Here is a 26,953-nt window from a genome sequence, read left to right as displayed (position 1 = left end):
CTAGGTGGTGCAGCAGATAGAATGCTGGGCTAAAGTTGATAACACCCTGGGTTCAAATCTGACCTCAGATACTGTGTGACCCTGAGCAAGTCATGTAACCCTGGATTGCCTCTATTTTCTCAACTGTAAAATGGGGATAATTAAAACTCCAATCTTCCCAAAGTTGCAATGAGGATCAAATGAGATGATATTTGTAAAGTACTTCGCACAAAGTAGGTACTATGTAAATGTTAGTTATTGTGGTTACCATTATTCCTTTATACCATCTCTAATATATATCACCTTCTCTCCACTCAGCTGCCCTGCTAGTTCACTTGGTCATTCCCTCTCACCCAGACCATTATAATAGCTTCTATCTGGTCTTTCTAACTTAAGTCTCTCCTCCCTTCAATCAGTTATCCACATCATTCCCCTGATTGATGAGTTCCAAAAGTTCCCTGTTACTTCTAGGATCAAATATAAACTCCTTTGTATGGGATCTGAAGCTTTTTATAGCATCTTCTTCCTATCTTTCCAATTTCTTGCCCTCTCTTCCCCCTCCACAAACTCCACATTCTGGCTACATTACCTTGCTTGCTATTTCTTGCTTAGAACATTCTGTCTCATCTCTCCGTGTCTCTTTACTCACTGTCCTCCATGCCTGGAATGCTTCTCTCTCATCTCAGCTTCCATTTTCTGAAAGGGAATAAACATTTATCTAGAGCTCATTACATGCTAGGAACTGCGCTAAGTCCTTTATCAATATTATCTCATTTGATGTGCCCATAACCCTGTAAGGTAGGTGCTATTATCATTCCCCCTTTACAGTTGAAGAAACTGAGGCAAACAGAGGTTAAAGGACTTGCTCAGGATCACAAAGCTAGTATTAGTGTCTTGAGGCAGTGTGTGTTCATCCTTCCCATGCCATGACTTGCATTTGACTTTGTTTTGAGTGAGGGAGGGCTGTGCAGGTCACCAGCCTCATTTTTCCTCCAGAGCCATCTGAATTCAGTGACCAAATATTCATCAGGATGACTGGAGGATGAGGCAGTTGGGGTTAAGTGACTTGCCCAAGGTCACACAGCTAGTGAGTGTCAGATTCTGAGGTGAGATCTGAACTCAGGTCCTCCTGAACTCAGGTCCTCCTGACTCCTGCACTGGTACTCTATCCACTGTACCACCTAGCTGCCCCTCGTGAGGCAGTACTCAAGTCTTGATTCTAAGTGTGGTGCTCTATCCATTGCACCACCCAGCTCCCTGCTAGGTTAGCCCACAATAATGATAATTGCTCATGTTAAGGAGCTTTCTGCTTACAAAATGCCTTGCATGTTTTATCTCATATGGTCCTCCTCAAAACCCTACGGGGCAGGTAGATCATAATTTTAGATCCAGTAGGAGAGCAGTGAGTTCAAAGTCCACAGTCTTAAACAAGATCACAGAATTAATAAATAACAGAGCCAGGATTGGGAACTTGAGTTGTCCGACTCCAAATCCAACACACTTTCCACTGTACCACGCCACCCACATCATTATACTTCTCTTTCTCTCTCCCTCCCCTATTTTACACATGGGGCAACTGAGGCTAAGTGAAATGAGAGAGGCAGGAGGAAGTCAGAGAGGGGCCATGACTGACCTAAGTGATGGAGTCAGGCCTTGACTCCTAGGCCTCTTGCCTCTGAGTACAGCACCTTTCTCCCCCAACACTGTGCTGTTGAGATAATAATAATAGTGTGTGTGGAAGTGTTGACTAAGCCTAGGTGTTCCACAGCAAACCCCATCAACCTGACCAAGTGATGTGCAAGCCTCATGGGGAAGCAAGACAACTCAGTGGATAAAGCATTCCCTCCTAACTAAGGTCAAGCAGAAGCAGGAGATGCAGTTAGGGTGCTTACTTCTGGGCAGAAATGCCACAGTTCATCATTCTCAGGGTACAGTTCAGATGCACTGATGTTAAAGTAAAGGTCTGAATAGCACGGAAAGAAAACAATGTGTAATGAAAGTCTGGGTTACAGATCAGTCTTAGGAACAAGGAGAAAAGTGTTAGGGACAGGAGATGGAGGCAAAGAAACAAGCATCTCATCATTGAAGGAGAGCAGGAGAACTCTTGGCAGCAGAGTACAATTATTAGAACTCTAAGGACCTCCATTGTTGAGTGGCCTTAAACATTTACTTCACCTTTCTAGGCCTCAGTTTCTTCATTTGTCAAATGGGTAGAAGGAAGAGACTAGATGACCTTGGAGATCTGTTATCACTTCTAAGTTCTGTTGCAGTAGAAAGGCACTGGTCTTCCAAATCTCAAGCCCTTGGCAAATCACTTTACCTTCTCAGTAAACTGGGGGAAAAAAGGGTGCTAGGCTGTGCTCTATGAGGAAAGCAGAATTGAGGCAGAACAAAGTAATATACACCCCAAATATTCACCCAGACTATCTTTGCCCAACCTATGGTAGAGCATTCTGGGCTCATATTGGTCTGATCAGCCACAGTTGGACACACTGAAATTTTACTTTATCATGGTGATGTCATTTTGGTCCTCTTTGAGAACAAGAAGGACAACAACCAACCAACCAACCAACCAGTCAACCGAACTGGGAATGAAAGAATTTACACTGTCTACCTACCTACCTCACAGAGCTAGTATGATCATGAAGGTCTATAGAAACATGAGCTGTCATAATGACAAATCTATGAATGTCTGAACTTAGGAATGAAAGAGTATAAGCTTCTGCTACACTGAGCAGGGCAAGAAGCCTCAGTTTTTGAATCTCTGTAATCAGGGATGGTGGGATGGCATCTGGAGCTTCTGATGATGCTTTTCCTCATGTGTGACAGACAGACTATAGATTTTTCCCTAGGCCAGGAGTTCTTAACCTTTATGGGGTCATGGATCTCTTTGTGAGGCTGGTGAAGCTTATGGAGCCTTTCTCAGGATAATGTTTTAAAATAATTGAAGGAAATGCTAAATTTCAGTTTCAGGTTAGTGAAAATAAAGATGTATTTCCAAATACTCTAATTGTTTCTTTCTGGCTGCTTGCAGTATTTTCTCCTTGACCTGGGAACTGTGGAATTTGGCTACAATTTTCCTAGGAGTTTTCCTTTTCAGATCTCTTTTCAGAGGTGATCAATGAATTCTTTCAATTTCTATTTTGCCCTATGGTTCTAGAACATCAGGGCAGTTTTCTTTGATAATTTCTTGAAATATGATGTCTAGGCTGTTTTTTTGATCATGGCTTTCATGTAGTTCAATAATTTTTAAATTATCTCACCTGGATCTGTTTTCCAAGTCAGTGGTTTTTCCAGTGATAAATTTCACATTGTCTTCTGTTTTTCTCTCTTTTGGTTCTGTTTTATAATTTTGATTTTTCATAAAGTAATTAGCTTCCACTTGCTCTATTCTAATTTTGAAGGAATTATTTTCTTCAGTGAACTTTTGGACCTCCTTGTAATTATTTTTTCTGTTCAAGTTCATGGATCCCTGGGACTGTCTCCATGTATCCAGGTCCAGAGACCCTAGACATAAAGCACTTATATCTAGGGAGACTGACAGTCCACTGCTTACCAGGTGTTAGAGCACTCAGACCCAAGCAGAGGGATGTGAGATGGATTGTTTGCACCAGTCCCAATTACCATCACTGCAGAGAATTCCGAACTCTACACAGCAGTCATTTTTTGCTTGGGGCCAAATATCTTTTTTTTTCCTGCCTTTCTTTGGGAGTATATCTCTGAGATTACAGTGGAAGTCATTAGGACAATGATTCAATTTCACACAATTTGTTGTGCCAGTTGGACGTCTCTTCCACTAAAAAGTATACTTGTACTCCAACACACATATTCCCGTTGTGAACGTCAGCTGGGGTGCTCATGCTCTGCATCAGGGTGGACTTGATATCTGGCTCTGTTCAGCTTGTAGTTTTTTTTTGTTTTTTTTACCAGTGAGGCAACTTCATCTTACTGTGTTCTAGCTTCTCTGTGCTGGATGAAACTTGGGACTTCCCTGTGTTTCTTGGCTTTTTCCAGGTTAGAAGGAACATGTTTCCATGGGGTAGAGGCAGTGGACCCAGATGGTCATAAACAGCAATATGTGGAAAGAGAGGATTCAAAAAAAAAAAAAGGACCAGGGTGCAGACTGAGAAATGTAAAATTACAGATGGTTGTGTTTTTTGTTTCTGATTTTGTTTTTAAAGGAGAATGCTCTAGGGAGATTCAAGGGTGCAGAATGAAGCCAGTCGCCAACACTCCACTCTGAGTGCTGCACATGAAGGCCTGGAGGTCTCTCTTCTCTCTTTGGCCGATCTGTGGATAAACATCGAGGAGAGTCTGTGAATAATAAGAGACTCAGATCACACGTTAAATGTGGAGAAAGATGGCTGGCAGGAAAACCGAGCAGCTATAAGAGAGGTGGTGGCAGCAACAGGTAAAAACAAGGGAAATCTCTGAACAAATGGGGAGCTGAGCATGCCAACCAGCTGTCACTCAGAAATAGGTAGATATTCAGACCTCCTGAAGACAGACTGGGAATATTCTGAAGAGAGCAGGTTACTGGATAGGATGTCCAGGGGCTCTGGCCATTGTTGTACAGTGTCTCTTGGAAGAGGGACCAGTTATAGACCATTAGAATTGTAAGGAACATTAAATATTGCCTAGCCGAATCTTGTCATTTTATAGATGGGAAAACTGAGCCATAGGAAGAGGAAATGACTTGTTCAAAGTCATAAACAGCTTGATGTCCTCCTGGGGAGCTCCTAAGGAAGGCTCACAGAACTTGAGTTGGAAGGGGCTTCAGCAGTGCTCTGGTCCTATCCCCTCAGTTTACTGATGAGCAAACGAAGCCCAGGTAAGTTAAATGTTTTGCCCAAAAGCATAGACGCAGTAAGCATTAGAGGTGAAATTTGAAGTCACATCATCTGTTTCTAGAGTCAAGGGTTTTTCCATTGTAACCCATGGTCTCTTCCCCACTCTTTTGGGAAGGGAAAGCTGGCTTAGAAAGCAGAGAGTTACTCTTTGATGGTTTCTTCTGCTTAAGGAAGCCCAGGAAGGAACTAACCCCATGATCAGTGGCCAGTGAGAGTGGGGGGAAGTCTCTTCTCTGGAAAGCTGTCATTGTGGTGAGTCAGAGGGGATCTGCTCAGTTGTTAAGGAGACTCTGGGATATCTGTCCACTCCTTTGTGGAGGGGGGGAGTGGGGATGGGCTGAGACTGATAGATGGATTGCACGTTGACCAAACATGTCAGGAAGTGCTGTAGGGAACAGGGCAAAGGACATGGTCTCTGCCCTTGGCACCCTGGTTTGCTAAGTAGATCTCAGTCTCTGCTTGCTGCTCTGACAACTGATGAGCAGGGAGAGGAAGTGGAAGCCAGTTCTTGGGAATGTCTGTGGTATGAGGGAAAATACCAGCATGCAGAAGAAAGCACAAAAGTTTTGAGTTACAAAGGACTGCTACAGGCTATCTTGCATATCCCCTACTTCTGGGGAGAGTTATACATAAGTAATTAAACTTAGTGAACATCCAGGGTCCCAAATATGTTTTTTCCTGGAATGGCTTCCTTGTGTGTGTGTATGTGTGTGTATGTATCATTCTTCCTTCCTTCCTTCTTTCCTTCCTATGGGGAGTCTGAACTTGCTTATATGTGCTTAATTGTCTAGGGAAATAGGAATGGAAAAGAGGATGGGAGACTTGTGAGTGACATGGTCAGATGCATTGGGGGTATAATATATGACCACATCCCTGCCTCCATCCATATCTACACGTCTCAAAACATTGATGAGGCAGATGATGGATAGGAGGTGGGGTTTTGTAAGGTAGATGGCTCATGGGATTTAGGATTTAGTCAGGAAGGTGACCAAAAGTAGTTAATCTCCAGCTGGACTAGAGAAAATTCTCTCCATCCCCTGTGTTCCTGTGACCACTTACAGGTGAAAGACGTTTTATAAAAGTGCTAGCTTTAGCAGCTAGCAGGATGCATAGGTGCACTGAATATTCTCTCTCTGCTGTTGTTTTTTTTAAACTTAGTTTGCAAATCCTACATTTCCTTGAAAAATCTAGTGGGGCACTTTCTTTGTGAAGCCTTCCCAAAGTCTATTATGTGCATGTTGTTCAGTGAATAGAGCATTTGGACCGAGTTGGGGAGGACCCGAGTTCCAATATGACCTTGAGCAAATGACTTCACCTCTTTCTTAGTTTCCTCATCTGTAAAATGGACATGATGATAATAGCATCCACCTCCAGGGTTGTTGTAAAGATCAAATGACATAATTTTGGTGAGATATTTTGAAAACCTTAAGACGTGGCATAAATACTATTATCTTCCCCCCCCCCCAACTCTTTCTGACTCCTGCTGACAGTTAATATCCCACTATTATTCATACGTTTATATATCGTGTTGAAACAATTCCATGGCTGTTTAATGGGTAGGGGAGTCTTGTTTCTCTCAACTACATTTTGAGATCTTCAAGGGTCTGGGTCCGTGTTATAGTTCTTCGATATTCCTGTGATGACCATCCTTCTGCCTCGGTAGAAATGTTGTACTTCATCCCATTTTGCAGTCAAAAGTTTCTTCGTGGCTTCATGTCACCTATAGAGGCAAATATGTAAAAAGTTTAATTTACAAAGACTCAGAAGTTGACTTGGAAGAAAGGAGGAAAAGACAATGGGGGAGCAGCAGGGGTGCCGGGGAAAGAACCCCAGAACAGCAGTCAGGAGATTCATGGCCCTCCCTCCTCCTAAATCACCTACATCAACTGCAGTGGCAGCAGAGAACTAGAAGCTACATAGATTTCCATCAATTAGGAAAGGGCTAAACAAATTGTGGCCCCTCAATTTAATGGAGTATCACTGTACTGTGAGAAACACTAAAAACAATTCAGAGAAGCATTGGAAAACTTCTATGAATGGGTGTGGAGTGAAGAGAGTAGAACCAGGAAAACAACATGTGCATTGACTATAACAACCTAAGCAGAAGGGACAACAGAAACAAAATAAAAACCAAAGGCTGTATAATTATAATGACCAGATGACCCTGGAAAGGAGTTGAGAAAATGTACCTCCTTTCCTTCTTTGCAGAGGTGAGGGACTATGGAAATATTCCATATGCCGTTAGATTCAGTTGATTCTTTGGTTGGTTTTGCTAGACTGTTTTTTTTTTTTTTTTGCCTTTGATTATTTTTTATCCTTTGTTGCAAAGTTGGCGTACTGGGTCAAGGGTAAGAGTAGTGTTGTATTTGAAAATAAAGGTGATATAAAAACAAAACAATGTACACATCAATAAAAATGGAGGGAACAAGCCAAAGTCAGTAGCTGTGAAATTTGTTTAGTGTCCATTGTATGTAAAGTATTGTGCTGGGTGCTGAGGAAACAGGGCTGAAAAACATCATTTTTTAAAAATTTACTAGTAGGGAATAATGTGTAAAAATATTAAATCTACTACAAGGTAAAGTGTGAGAAGGTCAAAGGGGAGATATAGATAGTCCTTTAGGAGCAGATTAGGGAAAGAATGTTTTCAGCTGGGGAAACAAGGAATGTTTCATGGAGAAGGTGACTCCTGAACTAAGTCTTGAAGGAAAAGAAGGTTTTTAATAGGAAGAGAGGAGGAGTGCATTCCAGGCACAGAAGATGGCCTGTGCAAATGTTCTAAGGTGGAAGATAGGAGAGAATCAGCAAACAGCTCATTGTCCAGTTTGACTGGAACAGCATTCACAAAGAGGAGCAAAGTGAAATCTGGCTGCTCCCAAAGATTTCTCAGTTGTGGTAATCCATGAAAGGACATGAGACCACATCCAGGATGGGGGAGAGGGCCACAAGCAGACTGGTTATTTTAAGAGAAGTTGACAAAGTGACCAGCACCTTTCTATCAGAAGGATTCTGTAGAGTTTTCACCACCAGCCCCAAAGAATATTTAGCCCTCTGCTACATGCTTAGGCACTTATAGAAATGCTATTTCAGTGGCTAGGTAGGGAAAAACACATTGAATTGAAATAAGATTGTTTGTATTCGAATGAGCTTTTGGACATCAAGTGGCTCAGCTAGAGAGGGGCAGTCATCCCAGAGCTGTCCTGGATAATATGTTGAGATCTCACTGTTCACAGTCAAAGAGTTCTTTCCAATATCCAGATGGTGCCTCTCTCTTGCTGAAATTTATCTTGGATGTAGAGTAGCAATGAGGTTTCAGATGATGCCTCTTAGGTGTATGTATTTGTATGTGTGCTCCCATGTGCATGTGTGTGACACAGTTGACATTTATATAGGTAGTTTGAGGTTCATGTAGTACTTTGTGTATAACATCTCATTAGAACTTCATAATAATCCTGTGGGGGTATGATGTTATCCAGTTTTTATAGATGAGGTACCTAAGCCTTGAGAGATTAAGTGACTTGCCCTTGGTCTCACCATTCATAAATGTCATTGTCAGAATTAGAACCTGGGTCTCATGTGACTCCAAGGCTAACATTCTTCTTGGTGGTGGTGGTGGTGGTGGTCTTGGGGGGTGTGTGTGTGTGTGTGTGTGTGTGTGTGTGTGTGTGTGTGTGTGTGTGTGTGTGTGTGTGTGTGTGTGTGTGTGTGTGTGTGTTTTGGAGGGTTAAGGAGGTTAGGGTAAAAGATATAAGATCATATGTTTAAAGCTAGAAGAGATCTTTTAGGCCATTGACTCTAAACCCTTCTTTTTATGCATGATGAAACTGAAGCAAAGAGAAGTCAAGAAATGGTCTCAGGGTCAGTGACAAAGCCATAAAATGTCTGAAATATGATTTGAACCCAGGTTCCTGATTCCACGTACAGCAGCCAGTCTTCTACATTCTACCTCCCACCTCCATGTGGATTCTTAGTCTCCCCAGTTTACTGACCCTATCTCCTCAGGAAGTATGCAGAGAGTTGAATGGATAAACCAAGGGGCTGCTGGACAGGTGCCCTGGTTCCTGAAGTGGCCTGTGACATGGGCTGAACCGCAGAGACTTTGGCTCTTCAGCTCTCCTGTCTGCCAAGTGGCCCAAGGATGGTGGGGGTGTTGTAAGGAGAGGCCCCAGTGGAGCGGTGAGAAGAAAGAAAGGTTACTAGGCTTTCCTACCACAGCCTAAGCAATAGCTGTGGGACTCAAAAGCTATTCCTTTAGAAGGTATGGAGGAGGGGCTTCCTGCAGGGAAACAAGGATACCCTGTCAGTCATCCACGAACTGGATCCTAACTCCAATAAGCCAGTTGTCTGGACCAGGGGTAGGGAACGTGGGGCCTCCAGGTCACATGCAGCCTCAGGCTGGACAGTACCCTAGGCCAGGCATTTCTGGGTGAAAGTATCCATGCAGAGCATTTTCATTTCAGCATCAGACCTTACTTCTGCAAGTGGATGGAGGGCTTGCAAATGAGGAGGAGTTGTTAACTATGGGGGAATCACATATCTTTGGCACCACTGGAGCCTTAATTCTGGAGACCAGCATGTAGCTCCTCTGTTATTTACTAGACTTGGAGACCTTGCTTAGCACAGAGAGATCGTTATTAGCAGGGAGTAAACCAGAGGCCATGCTGATGCATCGACGGCCAAGGAAAGTAGAAAAACCTTCCATGGGCCTGACACAGCAGTGGAAGTCTGGCTTTTGTTTGTTTCTAAAGTCTGATTTGCATTTCTACTGCTAGGAAAACTTTCTGCTCCATGCCTGGAGACTTCATTTCTTTTCTCCCTAAATATAGATGCATATGTTTTTTCACCCTTCCCTGGGTCCACTCACTGCAGGGCTGGAGGTAAGTTGGTGCCAGGTTCTAAACAGCTGGTGTGGCCTTGCTCTTTTACCTGCACCTGCTTTTTGCCACCCTCCTGTTTCTGTATAATTCATAGCTGGCACTTTTAGGTGATGGAGAAAAGCAACAGACTTGGACAGCAGTAAGAGTAGTGGGGCAGAGAACCAGCTGAACAGTGACAGGGAGGAGAATAGAGACATAGCCCAATTTCATTTAGCCTTCTCATAGACTCACAGAACCTCAGAACTGGAAGGGAGGGACCTCAGAGGTCATCTAATCCAACCCGTACTTGGTGTCTCTCCGGCTATGAACTTGTACAGTTAATTTTTTGAATCCAAATGTAAGACAGATATTTGTGTGCATTAAATATCATCTTATGAGATTAAATCCATTGTTTTGGCTAGTCAAGATATTTTTGGATATTGATATTTTCATTCTGTCATCTAATGTATTTGATACTCCTTCCAGTTTGGGGTCATCTATAGACTTTATAAGTGTATCATATACATGCATACATATATACATATATATGTATTGCATATCTATGGATGGTTTGTAGGTATAGGTACATATATATGTGCATATATGTGCACATACCTATACTACAGGCATACATACCCATTTATACATATAGTAATTAGTGTGTGTATATCATATATATATACGTATATATATACACACTAATTAATTGATTGATTGTGTGTATAACAAGGGAAGCTTTGTTGTCCTCCATGAGAAATCTCATTCCATGTTGACATTAATCTATTATTAGTTTTTTTGGGGGGTTGAGTCTAGATCTGCCAACAAATTCTGAATCTATTTAACTTCATGCAGCCAAAATCTCTTCACCTGGGAGGATAACATGAGAGACTTTGTCAGATAATCTGCTAAAATCTAGGTAAACTCTATCTATATAGTATTCCCCTGATCTACCAGTCTTGTAACACTGTGAAAAAAGAAAATGAGGTTAGTCTGGCTCCCCATGCTCTCAATAAAGCCACTTCTGGCTTTTAGTGATCTCTGGATGAGACCCAGAAAGGTAAATCAATTTGTTTGAGGTCACACAGCTTGTTAGTGGCAGGGCTGGGCTTTGATACCAGAATCTTCTCCCTCCTAGTCATGAGTTGTTTCCATTCCATCATGCTTTCTAACCAGAAGGATGGTATGGTTAGGAGCAGCAGCTCAGAATTCTGAGTAGGTAAGAGAGTCCACATAACAGCATAGCCAGTGGTCCATGAATCCTAAGACAACAACTATTTTCTGCTCTGGTAGTAGTTGCCTTTCTGTCGTGGGAAGATCATAGGATCACAGATTTAAGGGTGGATCTGGACTAGCAGATGAGTGTTGTTCCCTAGAGTGAAGCAGGACACTGCAGTTACTTGTGATTGTCACCATCAAGCTACCTCAGAGTGGATCCCTGAGGATCGACCAGAGACCTGTAACATTTCTGTTTAGAACCTTGTCCCTGCTTAGCTGCACTGCACTCAGCCTAGCTCCTCAGGCTCTCATCCATCTTTCACCTAACTTCTCTATCTCTAGTTGGTCTTTGTCTAGCACCTGGACTCTCTTTAGAACTTAGAATCAGAGAATCTCAGAGTTTAAAGCGATCTAGTCCAACAGCCCGCTTAGTGCATGAGTCAGTTTTACAGTATTCCAGAACTTCTGGCTGAACACTCCCAAGGATAATGAATTTGCTATCTTAGGAGACAGTCCGTTCCTTTGCTTGACATGATATTAGCAAATCCTTCCTTTTATTGAGGCAAAAATCTGTTCTGTTCTCTCTGGAGGCAAGCAGAACATGGATAATCCTTCTTCTACATGAGAGTTCTTTCAAATAACTGTTATTTCCTGGAAATCCAGAGTCATTTTTTTCTCTCATAAATGTTCTAGAGATATCTTATTTTTACCTCATTTCCCATGACCTCTTGGTTTTATTTGTTTTTTTTTTTTTTTTGAGACTGGGTCTCCCTATCTTTCCCAGGTTAAAAGTGCAGTTGTAACTCATGAGACTGATTCCTGTCTGAGCTGGGTCCTCCCCTCCCACACCTCCCATTCCCACACTGGTGCCAGCTTAGTGTATGTATACATCTGACTGACTTTAGTGCTGTTGCAGTTCAGCGCGATCCCCAGCCTCAGTGTCCCTTAGTACGGATTAAAAACCTGAGACCAATGAACTCAACATAACATTATCTTAAATATAATTATATATTTATTATTATATCATATTATTATTAATATTATTAAATGATGTTAATATTATTTAAATTTTAATATTAATTTAATTGATTAAATAATATTATTCAATATGACTGTTAATAATAAATTAATAGTAATAATAAGCAATAATTTATTATATTATCTTGAATGTAATAACATTACCAATAATAACAGCAGCTAGTATTTATCTAAGGTTTCTAAAGTGCTTTATATTTTATCTGATTTGATATAAATCCAATACAATACCATAAGCAGTTATTAGCCACCTGTCATGTTAAAGGCAGTGTGCTGGACACTGAGCATACAAAGACAAAGCAATATCAGAACTATTCCTGCCCTTAAGGAGCGTGTACTCTAATGGAAGGTTGCACATCAGCATCGAAGTAAAGTGATGATAAATCACACATTTCTTCCCAAATCGAAAATGTATCCTACAGTATTTGTCTCTTGTCTATGTCATTTACATCTATTACCTTTCATTTTTCCTATCTCTCTTCCTCTGTGTTTCTGTCTGTCTCTCTTTTATTGTTCTCTGTCTCTTATTTCTCTGTCTCCGTCTCTGTCTGTCTGTCTGTCTCACTCTCACACACACTCTTTCTCTTTCTCGTTTTCCCTTTGAAGAGATCTCATTCTAAGGGACTGGCAAAACAGAAGCTAGCAACTTAATTACACCCAGGAAACATCCTGGATGGCCGACTTCACCCACACACCACAGGCTTCCCAGAAAACCCAAACACACAAGGACTAGGAAGGATAAACCAATTCTATTAGACTCCTTTAAGATTCACCGTCAGGTTTCCTTTGGTCCACCTAATTTGTCTTGGTCCTGGGGCACCTGCTTATTTTCATGATTATACTGGATAGCAGATGCCTTGGGAATTGACTTTGTAGTTATCTTCAGGCTTTGCTGAAGGGGGAGAAACAGCATTCTTTCCTTAACTCCCCACCCCCACTTTACATGAAAGAAACCTTTTTTCCCTGCATTCCATAGGCTCATAATTACAGTAATTCGACGCCTTTCCACTCATTCACTAATTGTGAATGGCAGTCACGTCCCCGCCCCCTGTGTCAGTTTTACTCAACCCACTGTGCTGGTCTTCTGATTTCTCCTCATTAGTCACCCTCCCCTCTGTCTGGCTTGCTGTCCTCCTTAGCTCCTTGCCCCCACCTTCCTAGTGGACCTCACCTTTCTGGAAAAGAGGGATCCTGAGCTGACATTTTGTCCTTGCTGTCTCTTGCCAGAAGGGTGTTACTGACCTCTGCCTCCTGCTGGGAACTTGCTCCGACTGGAGCTTAAATTACTCTGAATTTTTGGGCACCTCTATTATTCTTAGAGCCAGCTTGATGGTCACTTTCAGTAATTTCTTCCTTCTAAGAGAGTATCCCCTTCATCTAACATCTGACTCTAATTTGTTCTCCCTTTGCCTATGTTTTGTAAATAGCATAGGATTCAAAAGATCTCTTTCTCTCTATATTCTTAAGATCATCAAGGAAGATCCCATTTGCCAATGGATGATCCTTACTGTCAGAAAGTTCTCCTTTGTGGCTAATGCCAGAATTATAACTAGGAATTCTGGCCTCACGGCAAATGTGGGATGGAAAGGGGAATCATTGGACCATTGAGATAAAAGGTACATCCCTTTAAATCTTAGTATCCTGGGACAGAGTTCTGGTTGCTAATTATATCTCTATCTGATGTGCACTGTTCCTGCTGTAGTAAGCCCATACTCTCTTCTTTTATCTGTACCTCCTGCTCTCTGTTTCTCCTCTTCAGATCAACAGAAAGAGGGTTCATTTCATAGTCTGCCCCAAGAAATGACCAGTCTGTCAAGTGCCTATCTGTTCTGTCTCCAGCTGTTCTCATCATGGCTTGTTTATAATTTCTCAGCCTCTTTGCTGTCCCAATGATGGAAGCTCCCAGCCAATCAATTTGAATTCATTTTGCAAGTAAAATTTCATTAGAGATGACTTATCAAGTGCTTCACTAAATCAAGATACCTTATTGCTCCACTACGCCTTATTTCTTGCATCTAGTACCCGTTCATTATGAAATTCCTCCCTTCCTCTCCCATCAGACTATCCCCTCTCCTAAGCATACATTCAGTAAACTTGAGTCACAAATAAAAGGACAGAGCAGAGTGCCCCAAGGTCTTAGGTCAGAAGGGAACTTTCACTGAACCAGTTTTATCATCAGGGAAATCTGTTAGTCTCATCATCAAAATTAGAGGGAGTACTTATTAATTAAATGCCCAGCAGTCTATGGTGCTCCACAGAGTGAGTGAAAGCATTGGCACCTTTGCCCTTCCAGGTGCTCACAAGTGAGACATACACTCACAGGAAAGACTTGGTAGAGAACCTGAATATAGCTGAATAATAAGCACTGGAGCCAGTACACAGAACACTCCCATTTCCCATGATTTTTCAAATATCACTGATGTTGGTTTGTGGAAGGAACTTCAAAAGCCATCGAGTCCAACCCCCTCATTTTACAGATGAGGAGAATGAGACCAAGAGAAGTTAAGTAACTTATCAGAAATCGAATAGTAAGAATTTGAGTCAGGATTTGAACACAAGTCCTCTTGATCTCAAACCCAGTTGTCCATTCATTGCACCTCCCTACCTGCTCCCAAGGATATAGTTCATCTGAGCCAGGTTACTTGAATTACATTCCAATATAGCTTAAAAAACTCCTGACCTTTATTATTGCCCTTAGCTCCCTTCTCCTTTTAGCTCATTCTAAGCTCTAAGGTCCTTGACATTTTTTAGAGGATTGTGGATGTCTTTTTTAAAATATAAGTTGGTTGGTGAGTTCCTTGTGAATCCACATCATTCTCTGCAGACAAATACCATTTCCTCCCTCCTCATTGGAATTGAATATATTCAGAATTTCATTCTCTAGTATCTTTCATCCCTCCTAAACTGATTTCCTCTGTACCATTTTAATCCACAGGATCCTGCCTCTGAATCCTTCAAAATCTGTTTTGGTTTCTTCTCTCCCATAATCTGGAGTACACATGAGACTAGGCCAGGGATTTTTTCTCCTTTTCAGGAATGAATGAATGAATGGCCACTTTCCCCAGGGTTTCTGTTACTTCTACCTCAACAACAACCTCTTTGTTAGTGAAAACCAGATCCAGAAGAGAATTTCTCCTTGTTGGTACCTCTTCCTTTGAGGAATGAAATTGTCAGTGTCAAGTCAAGAAGTTATTAGCTGATAGGCTTTTCTTTTTTTAGGGATAGAGGAGATAGAAAAGAGAGAGGCTTACACAGGACATAGAAAGACAGAGATACACAGAGATAGAGAGTCATATAGGGAGACAGAGAGACAGGGACAGAAGATAGAGATGCAGAGAGAGTTAAAAAAGCAGAGACACACAGAGATAGAGAGACAAAAAGAGAGGGAAACAGAGGCTTACATAGAGACAGACAGAAAGAGAGAGATGGGAAGGAGGGAGGGACAGAATGAAGGGGAGAGAGAGGGGGAGAGAGAGAGAGAGAGAGAGGGAGAGAGAGAGAGAGAGAGAGAGAGAGAGAGAGAGAGAGAGAGAGAGAGAAGGAGAGAGGGAGAGACAGAGAGAAGGAGAGAGGGAGAGAGGAGGGAGGAGGAAGGAGAGAGGAGAGAGAGATCTAGCAATTGTCTGGTTACTTGAAATCTCCTATCACCCATATATTAAGTACCTGTGATATGATCCCCAAATTCCTCATCCATTTCTTTATGTCCAGGTAGTATGTGATATACTCCAATGACAAAATTACTTCTGTTTTTCCCCTGCATTGAGCTCCATCCTGCTTCTCTCCTCTAGTTTCCAGGTTTCCTTACATGAATACACATTCTTAATATACAATTCCATATTTCTTCCCCGATTTACTGTAGAAAATGGGATTTGAGCTGAATCTTGAAGGAGACCAGAGATACCAGGAAGTGGAGGTGAGTGAGGCATGAGAGACAGTCAGTGAAAAAATACATTTGGGAGATGGAGTGCTAGGAACAGCAAGGATGCCAGTGTTGCTAGATCCTAGAATATAGGATGAGAAGTAGAATGCAAAAAGACTGGGAAGGGACCAAAATGTGAAAGGTCTTAAATGCAAAAAAGAGGAGTTTGTATTGGATCTTCATGGCAATATGAGAACCACTAGAATTCACTGCTAGCTATCATCTGATATCTTTTCTCTCCCTTTTGGTCAAACTCCTTGAGGAACTGGTCTACAAGCAGTGCCTTTTCTTTTCTTTACCTCTAAACCTTGAGCGCTCTAACTTCTGACCTCATCATTCAATCAAAACTTTTCAAAGTCGCCAATGATCTCTTAATCGCCAAGTCTAATGACCTTTTCTTAGTTTTCGTCCTTTCCCTTCCCTCTCTTCAATCCCACTAGAATTTACTGAGTAGGGTGGTGACAAGGTCGGACCTGCTTTTTAAGAAGATCACTTTGACAGCTAAATAGAAGATGGATTGGAATGAAGAGACCTGAGGCAAGGAGAGCAACCAACAGACTGTTTCATTTATCCACATGTGAGGTATATTGAAGACCTGTAACAGAATAGTGGCTGTGTGAGTGGAGAGAAGGGAACATACATGAGAGATGTGAAGGTGGAAATGAAAAGACTTGACAACAGACTGGATATGTGGGGTGAATGAAAGAGAGAAGCATAGAATGATACTAATGTTGTTGCAAACTTGAGTGATTGGGAGGATGAGAATGCCCTTGGCATTAACAGAGAAGTTCAGAAGAGGGAAGGATTTGGGGGCAAAGATGATGAATTCTATTTTTTACATGTTATCTATGGGGCATCCCATTTAAAATGCCCAAAAGGCATTTGGTGATAGGAAACTGAAATTCAGGAAGGAGGTTAGGACTGAATAATATAGATCTGAAAATCATCTTTATAGTGATGATTCCTGAACCCATGGAAGCTGATGAGATCATCAAGTGAATTAGTATAGAGGCAGAAGAGAAGAGAGTCCATAGCTTGTGTGTGTGTGTGTGTGTGTGTGCGTGCATGTGCACATGCACATGTGCATGTGTGTGTGTGTGCATGTGTGTTAGAGAGACAGGGGGGCGGTGAACTAGATGAAAATTGAGCAAAGGAGACTAAAAAGAAGTAGTCAGATCAATAGGAGGACAATAGGAGGGAGTAATATTATAAAAACCTATAGGAGAGGGTTTCCAGGAGAAGAAGATAATTTATAGTGTTAAAAATTGAAGAGAGGGAAGAAAAGGATGAGAACTGGGAAAAGGTCATTTGATCCGGCAGTTAAGAGATCATTGGTGACTTTTCGGAGAAAACTTTCAATCAGCGATGAGGTCAGAAATGGAGAGGACCAGAGTTCAGGGTGAAATGAGAAGAGAGGAAGTGAAGTTGCAGCTTGTAGACCAATTCCATGATAGCCAGAAGAGGTGGGATGATGAAGGGAGAGGTTTTTAGGGAATTAATTTTTCTCTTCAGTATCTCTTGCATTCCGTGGGCGACTGTGAGGAATATATAAGCTGTGCCCTTATGAACTTCAGTTGATTGCTCAAGATTTTATAATAGTCGATTTTCAACATTCTCATTTAACTTTCATGACTTCAAGAATTCTTGGGATTTTGTTAGTAACTTCATATTCATTCTTGTGTTGGCAACCACATACATTGGTGGCTATGCACAGTAGAGAAAAGACAAGGTGCTATGCAGGCAAATTTATGGAGTCCTATTAGGCAGCTTCAAGATTAAAGTTCAACTCACCCCTGCTATACTGCCATACTCTAAGATCCTTTAGGATCTCAAACTGTGTGCAAAGCAGACATCATTGATGGTTATTTCAAGCTGGTACATCCTTCACAATCTCTGCCTTCCACTAGCCATGAAAGAGACAGGGTCAGAGGTGATGGCAGTGACTGAAGTCTGAGCAACCTTTCCCTTTGTTTTCAGAGAGCAGCCAAGGTATAAAGGTTTGCAGCAGTATAGTATTTATATTTTATTATTTATAGTATTTATTCATCATAGCACCCTCACGTCACCATTTGTCACAGTGGAAGGTGAGACTCAGGTTAAAAAATGTTTTAGTTTGGAGAATTGTATTTGCTGCACAGTATTTATGGTGTAGATTTAATGTGTTATGAAAAGTAATTATTATTTAAGTCAATTTTTTTATTGATTTATTAGCACAAAAGGTCACAGAATTCTAGACAATTACTAGAGAAAAATGTTTTGCATGTTGCCAATTTTATTTTGTGTACTGCATTTTATGGGTTATTTTGTGGTTACTGTGTTAGGAAAAATATATCTTATCAGAACTAATGTTTTGTTATAAAGAATTGTACACAGAAAAGTGTATTTTCAGCAATCTTTAGTGAAAGACTACAATTTTTGGTGATCACAGGAACCTAATCCCCTATTTCCGTAGGTTCAATGTGTCAACATTTGCATTTTTTCCATTTGTGTAGTTTTCTAGGAACATTGCCCCCGCAAAAATTGAAGATTGACTGTACTTGTTAAGTTCCTTCTGGCAGTGCCATTAGTGTTCATGTGAATCATCAGAAGTTAGTAGTTTTCCATTTTGACAAGACTTGGGTGGTTCCATGTTATGTTTAGGCAGATAGGTGATGCAGTGGATAGAGTGCCAAGCCTAGAGTCAGGAAGAATCATCTTCCCCAGTTCAAATCTGGCCTCAGACACTTACTAGTTATGTGACCTTGGGCAAATCACTTAACCCTGTTTGCCTCCGTTTCCTCATCTGTAAAATGAGCTGGAGAAGGAAATAGCAGGCCACTCTAGTATCTTTGCCAAGAAAACCCCAAATGGGGTCATGAAGAGTTGGACGTAGCTGAACAACAACTGTTATGATTTGCATATGTTTCTGGGGTAACCATGAACCTCTCTTGTTTACTGGTTGACATATATTGCTGAGCTAGGAATTACCACCAACTACTACTCTTCTCTCTTTGCTGTAACCTTTGTGGATGCCTCCCCTGATAGTTTTGGAGGCTCTATTCTATCATTCTTTGGAGGACAAACAGCTTCTTCCTTCTCAAGACAGCCTGCTCCCTCCTCTTCAGTTCCTTAACAGTTATCCTTACCAACTGTCCTTTGCCTCCCCTTTCTCCTCTGTGTACCGATCATTTACTTTCCAACATCCTGACAGGGTCAGACTTCTCTTTCATTTCAGATACCATCTCATCCCCTTCTCCCATTGGAGCCTCACTTAAAAACATAAACCCAAAACACTTCATTCTCCCTAACAATCTGGAGGTGTGTGAAGGGAGATGCCAGGCCTAGAGGCCTGTGTGGGCTACCCGAGTCTTTCTTACCTCACCTCCAAGGTCTTCGGCTGGCCACGCTGGATACACATATGAGAGAAAGGACGTTCCAGAGTCGAACAAGGGTTGAGCTTTATTTCAGGGTCTAGTTACAAGTGCAGGGGGGTCTTCCTTAGGAGGAAGAGGGGGAGATTTCCTAAGGAGGCTAGGATCTTAAGGGATTGGAAGTAGGAGTACAAGCGGGGAGAGAGGGGGAGGGGAGAGAGAAGAGAAGAGAAGCGGAGCCTACTGTCCTCTTGGCTCCTCACGTGCTAAGAGAGCTTTCAGGCTTCCTCAATCCTACTTAACTCTCCAGCAGCATAGTTTGCATCTAAATACCGTGCTGTTAGATAACAATAGTGTGCCCAGATCCGGGATGACCTCGAGGGCAGGGAGACTCCACCCATCACGTATCTCCCGGGGAGAGGCGGAAATACCCGAGCTAGCCAAGCTAGCTCAGTCTGACCTTCTCGAATCCCCGCTGTTCATGGAGGGCCTCGTAAGACTCTAAGATTTAGAAGTCCCACTTTTACCCGCCTGAGACCATCCACACAGATTTGAGCTTCCAATCCCAACAGGGAGATATTCTTAAAATCCTTTCACCTTTTCCTCCAGGAGGAAGATCTGTCTACACTTGGAACACAGATGAAAAGTCACTCAGCTGTGGCAGAAATACAAACATCACACACTGTAGAAATGCTGCTCTATTATTTCCTCTACTATTCCAAATGGTCAGGATTTTTTAAAAAAAGAAAACTACTTGTGAATATTTATACCTCAGCCCATAGCACCTGGTTAACATTTTCACACCTAATTATCACCTGTTAATAACTTGATAATCCCACACAACTTCTTCCTTTAGTCTTTACAACGACACAGCCATACCTAATTATTTCAGGTTTGCACCAACTTCCTATCTTTTTCACCAATTTTTTCTATCCACCTACCTACTCTATCAATTTATTTTACTCTTTATTTTACCTCCCTTTTCTTTTTTACCTTGTTTTGTCTTGACATTTACCTTATTCTCCTTCTTTTTCTCTTTCTTCAGATTCTACTTCCTAATCCTTCTTAATCTTTAAAAATTTATATCCTACCTAATTGTCCCATTATGCTTTCAACCTCTATATAGAATCTGGATCAGTATCTAGGCCTGGAGATGGTTCTGCTTTAAAATTTCTTCAGTTTCTCCCAAATAAGGCTACATTTCTCCACCTCACCTTCAACCTCTGGCCTACCTCACTGTCTGAACCCCACCAAGTCACCTCCAAGATCATCTTCATCAACATCATTATCATCATCATCTTCTTCTCCTCCTCCTCCTAATTAGTCTCAAGTCCTTCTCTCTTCTCCTGCTTCTTAGCCATCTCTCATTATACAATGCTTTAACATTTGCAAAGCATCTTACTTATATGTTAGCTTCCAACGATGACCCTGTGAAATAGGTACTACAACTACTTTTATCCCCTTTTATCAGATGAGGAAACTGAGGGAAAGAGAGAGTATGTGTGTGTGTGTGTGTGTGTGTGAGAGAGAGAGAGAGAGAGAGAGAGAGAGAGAGAGAGAGAGAGAGAGAGAGAGAGAGAGAGAGAGCCAGAGCCAGAACCAGAACCAGAGCCAGAGAGAGAAAATTCAGTGACTTACCTATTCTACCACAGTGGGTATCAGAGACAGAATTTGAGCCCTTGATCCCAGGTCCATCCTTCTTTCTATGATACCATATTTTTTTCTTGTTACTTATGTATTCTCTCTTGTATTATAGTTATGTTTTATGTATGTGCGTTACCCTCCTTACTAAATACTAAATCTGATGAGGACAAAGACCATTGCCTGTTATCCCTTGTCTCGTCATAACACCTGACCCAGTGCCTCACACATAGAAGTCTCCCAAGAATACTTATTTTGCCAATACTTATTGACTGAATCAGTGAGCAAACAGAATTCATTATGCTCTTGAGTTTTCTGTATGTATACTCCATAGAACTTAACCTTGTTTGATGACTCACAGGAGCTTGGACAATAAATTACTCTAGCAATTAGATATTCTTCTTGGCCCCTGAGGGGAAATATAGGACCCATGGGTGAAAGTTACCAGAGAAAGATTGTATCTTAATGTAAAGAAGAGCTTGCTGATCCTTAGGGCTGTTTGCAGTCACAATAGGCAGCCCTGAAGGCTCCTCCCTTACCCTTGTCCTCTCTTCTCTCTATCTCTCTGTCTCCGTGTCTATTTTTTTTCTCTGGAGAGTTCAAGCAGAATCTGGGCAGTAACTTTTTGGTGACATAAAGTGGAGCTTCAAATAGGGTTGGGCTCTAAGACTCATTCTAACTCTGAGACAAGAGGGCTTTCTGGATCACTCCAGTTGCTCTTGCCTCCCCCATTCCCAATTACCTTGTATTTATTTTGATTTTGCCTATATTTACATGTGTGCCTGTTGTTACCCCTGAAGGACCTTGAGTGCCTTGAGGACATGGATTGTTTCATTCATCATCTTTGCAGCCCCAGTTTAGGCAGAGCCTGGCACGTAGCAGGCCCTTCATAAATACTTGTTGATTGACTGGTTATTGAACTGACTTGGGAGGCCTGTTTGCCCTTACCCTAAATGACCCCATCCTGCTATACTTTTTGGACTTCTGATTGCTTCTTGTAGTAATGGACCCTTCCTTGTTGTGGTAGGTGAGCCTCACTCTGGCAGCTCTATCCTCTCCTAATTTCTTGCTTACAATATGTCCTGGGCTGAGAAATTAGCCAATTAAACCTTTTCCTTCCAAATTGTGCTTTGAAAAGGGCCTGAGGGGGTTGTCTTTTGAGGCAAGTGTAATAGTCCATGTAGCTTTTATTCACTGCCTTTTAAAAAAAATTACTTTTGGATTACCAGTAGCATTCTGAGTGGCTGAGGCTGCTTTTCTTTGGTTAAGTGAAAATGTGTTGATGCTTTCTAACTGTACAACCCTGGGCAAGTCACTTAACCTTGTTTGCGTCAGTTTCCTAATCTGAGCTGGAAATGAGCTAGAAAAAGGAAATGGCAGACCACTCCAGCATCTTTGCCAAGAAATCCCCAAATAGGGTCACAAGGAATGGACACAACTGAAACAACTGAACAACAGGAACAGTTAGGATGAAGAGGTTTATGGGGGTTACAGTATAGAAAATATGAAGAACCTCGAATACAGGTTGTCATCAGGGAAGTCTCCAATTCAGAAGTACAAAAGTATGGGATGGTTATATGGCAAAACTGAATTAACCCGGTTAACCTACTGGTATCCTTTTATGTCAGTTATTATAATTGTTTAGCCTAAAGATCTACCCCCTTTCCTTGGTCTTCAGACTCCTGGCTCTGCCGTCCCGCCCCCTCCTCCTCCCCCCCCCCCCCCCCACCATCTCCAGGTAGAAACTTTCAGCTGCTTTTATATTAGCATGATCTCTCCCACAATTTCTGGTAATAACTACATGGAAAAAGTGAGGAAACCCTCCTAGCACTTGGGTAGACCCCCCTGGTGTGAACATATGGGAAGACTATGGAAAAGAATTTCCCAGGATGCTTTGCTCTCTGCATCCCTGGAGAGAATGTCCAGAGCAATGAGATCACAGATCCAGTCAGGTTTGAGTGCGTTTTGTTTTCCAGCCAGACTGCAGGCCCTGGGGGACAAGGGACATGTTTTACAATTAAATTCTTATTTTTCCACATTTCTTGCTGATCTCTCTCTACCTCACCCCCAACTCTTTCCTACCACCTGGCAAAGTGTCATGACCATAGTGTGCTCTCAGTCACTTTTTGAATAAATGAATTAACTGATTGATAGAAAATCCAAGCATAAAACTGTGGAGCAACTGCATCCAGTGGAGAATGAGGATATTTATTATTAATAATAATTGCAGTAGCTAACATTTCTGTAGTTCATACTAAGTTCCAGGCACTATGGCAAGCTCCTGAGAAGTAACTCGTTGGAACCTCATAACAGGTCTGGGAGGAAGGCATATCTTTTCAGTGCTACTGAGTCACAGTAATACTGATAATAATGACAGTAGAAATGGGTGATAATTTTATTTAGCTTTAAAGTTTTAGGACCTCTTTATATGCCTTATCTCATTTTATCTTCAAAATAATCCTGTGTGGTATTATAGTCATGATCATTCCCATATAGTGGATGAGGAAACTGAAACTCCGAAAGGTGGCTTCTTAGTGTAAGAGGCAGAATTTGAGCCCAGGTTATATTAACAATAGTTAGTGTATCTATAGTGTTCTAAGATGTATAAAGTGTTTTATGCATGATATCTTATGTGATATGATAAACCTCTATGCCCTTTTTATAGATGGAGAACCTGAGGCTCTGGGTTGGGAGGGGACTTGTCTACAGTCATACAGCTGTGTGACTGTATGTCATTTAGTATGTATGTGAGGCAAGATTCAAATTTAGATTTCCTGTCTCCAAATCTAATGTGCTTTCCACTTAGCCACACTACCTGTCTCACTGCAAAGGTGGAGACATCAATGGGAATTTAGACATTTAGTGCAAACAATTGAACTTTCCAATGTTTTGGGGGTAGATGATGGTGTTAATTTTAGACCATAGTAGGTAGAAGGCACATACATTGTTATAATACAGTGTATTCCCCAGGTCGGGGGAAGGAGAATACAGTAGGCATATATTTATTACCAGAAATTGTGGGAGAGACTGCTAACATGAAAGCAGCTGAAAGTTTCTACCTGGAGATGGGGGGCAGAGCCAAGAGCCTGAAGAGCAAGGAGAGGGTTTTTAGGCTCGATACTTATAATACTGACATTTGTATATCACTGTAGGACTTATGAAGTACATCATTTGAGTCTACTTTACAGGTGAGGAAGCTGAGACTCAGAGATGTTACATGACAAGAATGTGAACTTAATAGATTCCAGTTTTAGTACTTTTCCCATTACTTCATGTTTCATCTGCTCAAGCAGGATAGATGAATTTCCGGGCTTCTAAAATCAACACGGGCTCCATTAGTCTGGAAGTAGGTCTGTTTAGTCATTGTAGCTGGTTTTGGGCATTGTGCCTAATCTGGAAGGTTAGAATCCCTGCACTGGGTGTGTAACCATTTCTATGTACTCTGAACATTGTGCACATTGACTTTTCCATATAGAACTAGGAAGTTCACTTCAAAAATTAATTGTCTCATTTTTGACTTGGAAGGGGAAGTGGAGAGGAGAATTCACTGACACCAAGAGAAATAGAGAGAGAGAGAGAGAGAGAGAGAGAGAGAGAGAGAGAGAGAGAGAGAGAGAGAGAGAGACGGAGAGAGACGGAGAGAGGGAGAGGGAGAGGGAGAGGGAGAGGGAGAGGAAGAGGGAGGGAGAGAGAGAGAGAGAGAGAGAGAGAGAGAGAGAGAGAGAGAGAGAGAGAGAGAGAGAGAGAGAGAGAGAGAGAGAGAGATGCTCCAAGAGCTGACTGGATGCCAGAAGGTTATATTTGAGATGTTTGAGCCAACTTGGAGGGCTTGGGGTCTCAGCAAATAGAAAGAGGAATTTTGTTAGCCTCCCTATCTCAGGCTTAGAGATGGTGGCCTGTTCAGTCATCTACAGTGCCAGGATTTTGCTGGGAGCTGTTTCTGTCTCTGCCCAGACCTGTGTCTCTTCTTTGCCTTGTCTCCCCCTTCCACCACTGCCTCTGTGAAGGTCTTTATTTAGCCACTGCCTGAGATGGATATTAATGCAGAAATGTGAGAGCTGGAGATTTCCACAGCCTCTGAATAATAGACATTTGGAAAATTAAATATTTCTGTCAAGTGCACCATAAATCTTAGCTGTTTAGGAAGGTGAGAAATTAAAATTGCAAAACAACCAGTGAGAGAGCAAGCTGGGTTGGATGGGTCTCTTGGATGATGAGGGCTGGGGTAGGGGGAGAGGAGAATTGAGAAGGGGCAAGGGGCGGGATAGGACCTCCTCTTCTCAAGTCCAGGAACTTGAGGATGCCGAACTCCATTGTGATGGTGAGAGGGTGGGTGGATGAAAGTTTACAGACTTTTTCTCTATGGATAAAGTTTTAACCATTTGGAAGCCTTCCTCCATCCCCCAGATTCCCATTATGGCTATTTGACTCTGTCTTTGCCTTTCCCCCTTGCCTTCTTTTCATCATTTTCAGCCTCCCCCTCTCCCCCCCATGCCTCTGCCTAAGCTTCGGAGGGAGAAGGCTGACAACGGTGCTCTTGTTATTTTCACTTGGCTGCCTCGGAGCCCTTTGCTATGACTCTGCCCAATACCTTGTAGTTATTTTCTGTGCCTGGGGAGAGGAAGATTCCTCCTGAGGGCCCAGAGCAGGGCTGGTAGGAGGAAAGGAGACGGTGGATGACCTCAGTGGCTGAGAGCTGCCACAGCAGGGTCCCTAGAGATTGCAGAGGGAAAGGTGGCATTACATCCCCCAGGAGTACACGCTTCTCTCTGACCATTTTTAAAAATACATATTTTTACTGATATCTTTAGTTTTCTTGATCCCTCCCCCATCACCCCATCCCTTATAATGAGAATGAGAACAGATGGGGGAAATTTAGCACAATTAAGCAGCATATTGACCAAGTTTCCCACTGTATCCAGGGGTCCACAATCCTAGTCCCTTACTCTGCAGAGAAGTGGGGGGTGGGCGGGGGGAGGAGGGAGCTTCCTCCTGTCTCTTCTTTGGGGCCAGGCTGGTGTCTTGATTCTTGTGTGGCTGTTTATTTTTACTTACCTTGCTACAATCATTGAGTATGTTGTTTCCTGCTTCTCCTTACTTCATTTTGCCTCAGTTCACATAAATCTTCCAGTTCTCCATGGTTACCATTTTGTTGTTTCCTATCGCACTGTGTGTGATACTCTGTTCCATTCCCTTTGTGGACCACACCTTGTTTGGCTGTTTCCAAATTGATGTATATGCTCATTTTCTTTTGGGAACAGTCTCCCACAAAGACAAAGAATAGGACTTTGGATTTTAAAATAATTCAGTCATTTTTCAGATATGTCTGACTCTCTGTGACCCCATTTTGGGGTTTTTTTGGCAAAGATATGGAATGGTTTGCCATTTCCTTCTCCAGCTCATTTTACAGATGAGGAAACTGAGGCAAATAGGATTAAGTGTCACACAGCTAGTGTCTGAGGTGAGGTTTGAACTCAGGTCTTCCTAATTTTAGATCCAGTCCTTTCTTCACTTCGTTGCCTAGCTGCCTGATACATAAGCCTAATACATAAAGTTCAGCCTTGGTAGAGGGAGTTTTCCGTTAGGATTGCTCTAGAAGCATGAAGCCATAGAGTCAGATCTGCATCACCCTACCCCCACCACTTCCCTCAAAAGCAACTTTATATGCAAGGTGTTTCTCCCTCCCTCTTTCTCTCTGTATCTATAGGGAAGGTTAAGAGTGAATAGAAAGATATTTCTGGATTCCTTTTCTCCCTCATCCCACCTCAACTCTTTGCAGTAAAGCTGAAGGCAATCAGTTGTTTGCCAACCCCTTTCCCCAAGCTTGTTGCCTTAGTTGGCTTCCTAGGCATCTTGTGGTGGTTGTCCACAACTGCTCTGTCTCCTCTTTGGAATCCAGAAGGTTTTGGAGATTGATTGGATTGAACAGCCCATTATAGTGTATCTTGTGTAGAGGACTTGACTGAATTTGGGGGTATGGGTTTTTTACCCAGTTTCTGGGGATGCAGTGGAGACATCCTGCCATTCCTATGATGATGGAGATGCCAGCTCCTTGTGTAATTTGAAAACCCATATCTAGCTGTTTTGGCTGCCAGTCACTTTCATCAAGAA

At 42.1% G+C, this 26,953-nt stretch overlaps 1 protein-coding gene across 3 annotated transcripts in view; it reads left to right on the top strand.

The window, feature by feature from the left end:
* Positions 1–26,953, top strand: part of GRIK4 (glutamate ionotropic receptor kainate type subunit 4) — a 697,562-nt gene that overhangs the window by 83,600 nt on the left and 587,009 nt on the right. For 2 of the 3 annotated variants that reach the window (XM_072612929.1, XM_072612930.1), the window contains exon 2: positions 4,161–4,390. The exons of the other annotated variant lie outside the window; for it this stretch is intronic. The gene's annotated coding sequence lies outside the window, so the exon portion shown is untranslated. The remainder of the gene's footprint in view (positions 1–4,160; positions 4,391–26,953) is intronic. 3 annotated transcript variants of the gene reach the window in all.

The sequence above is a fragment of the Notamacropus eugenii genome, chromosome 5, assembly GCF_028372415.1.
Source record: "Notamacropus eugenii isolate mMacEug1 chromosome 5, mMacEug1.pri_v2, whole genome shotgun sequence".
NCBI lineage: Eukaryota > Metazoa > Chordata > Mammalia > Diprotodontia > Macropodidae > Notamacropus > Notamacropus eugenii.
Note: the sequence above shows the minus strand (reverse complement) of the source record. Positions and strands in the feature narration are given on the sequence as shown.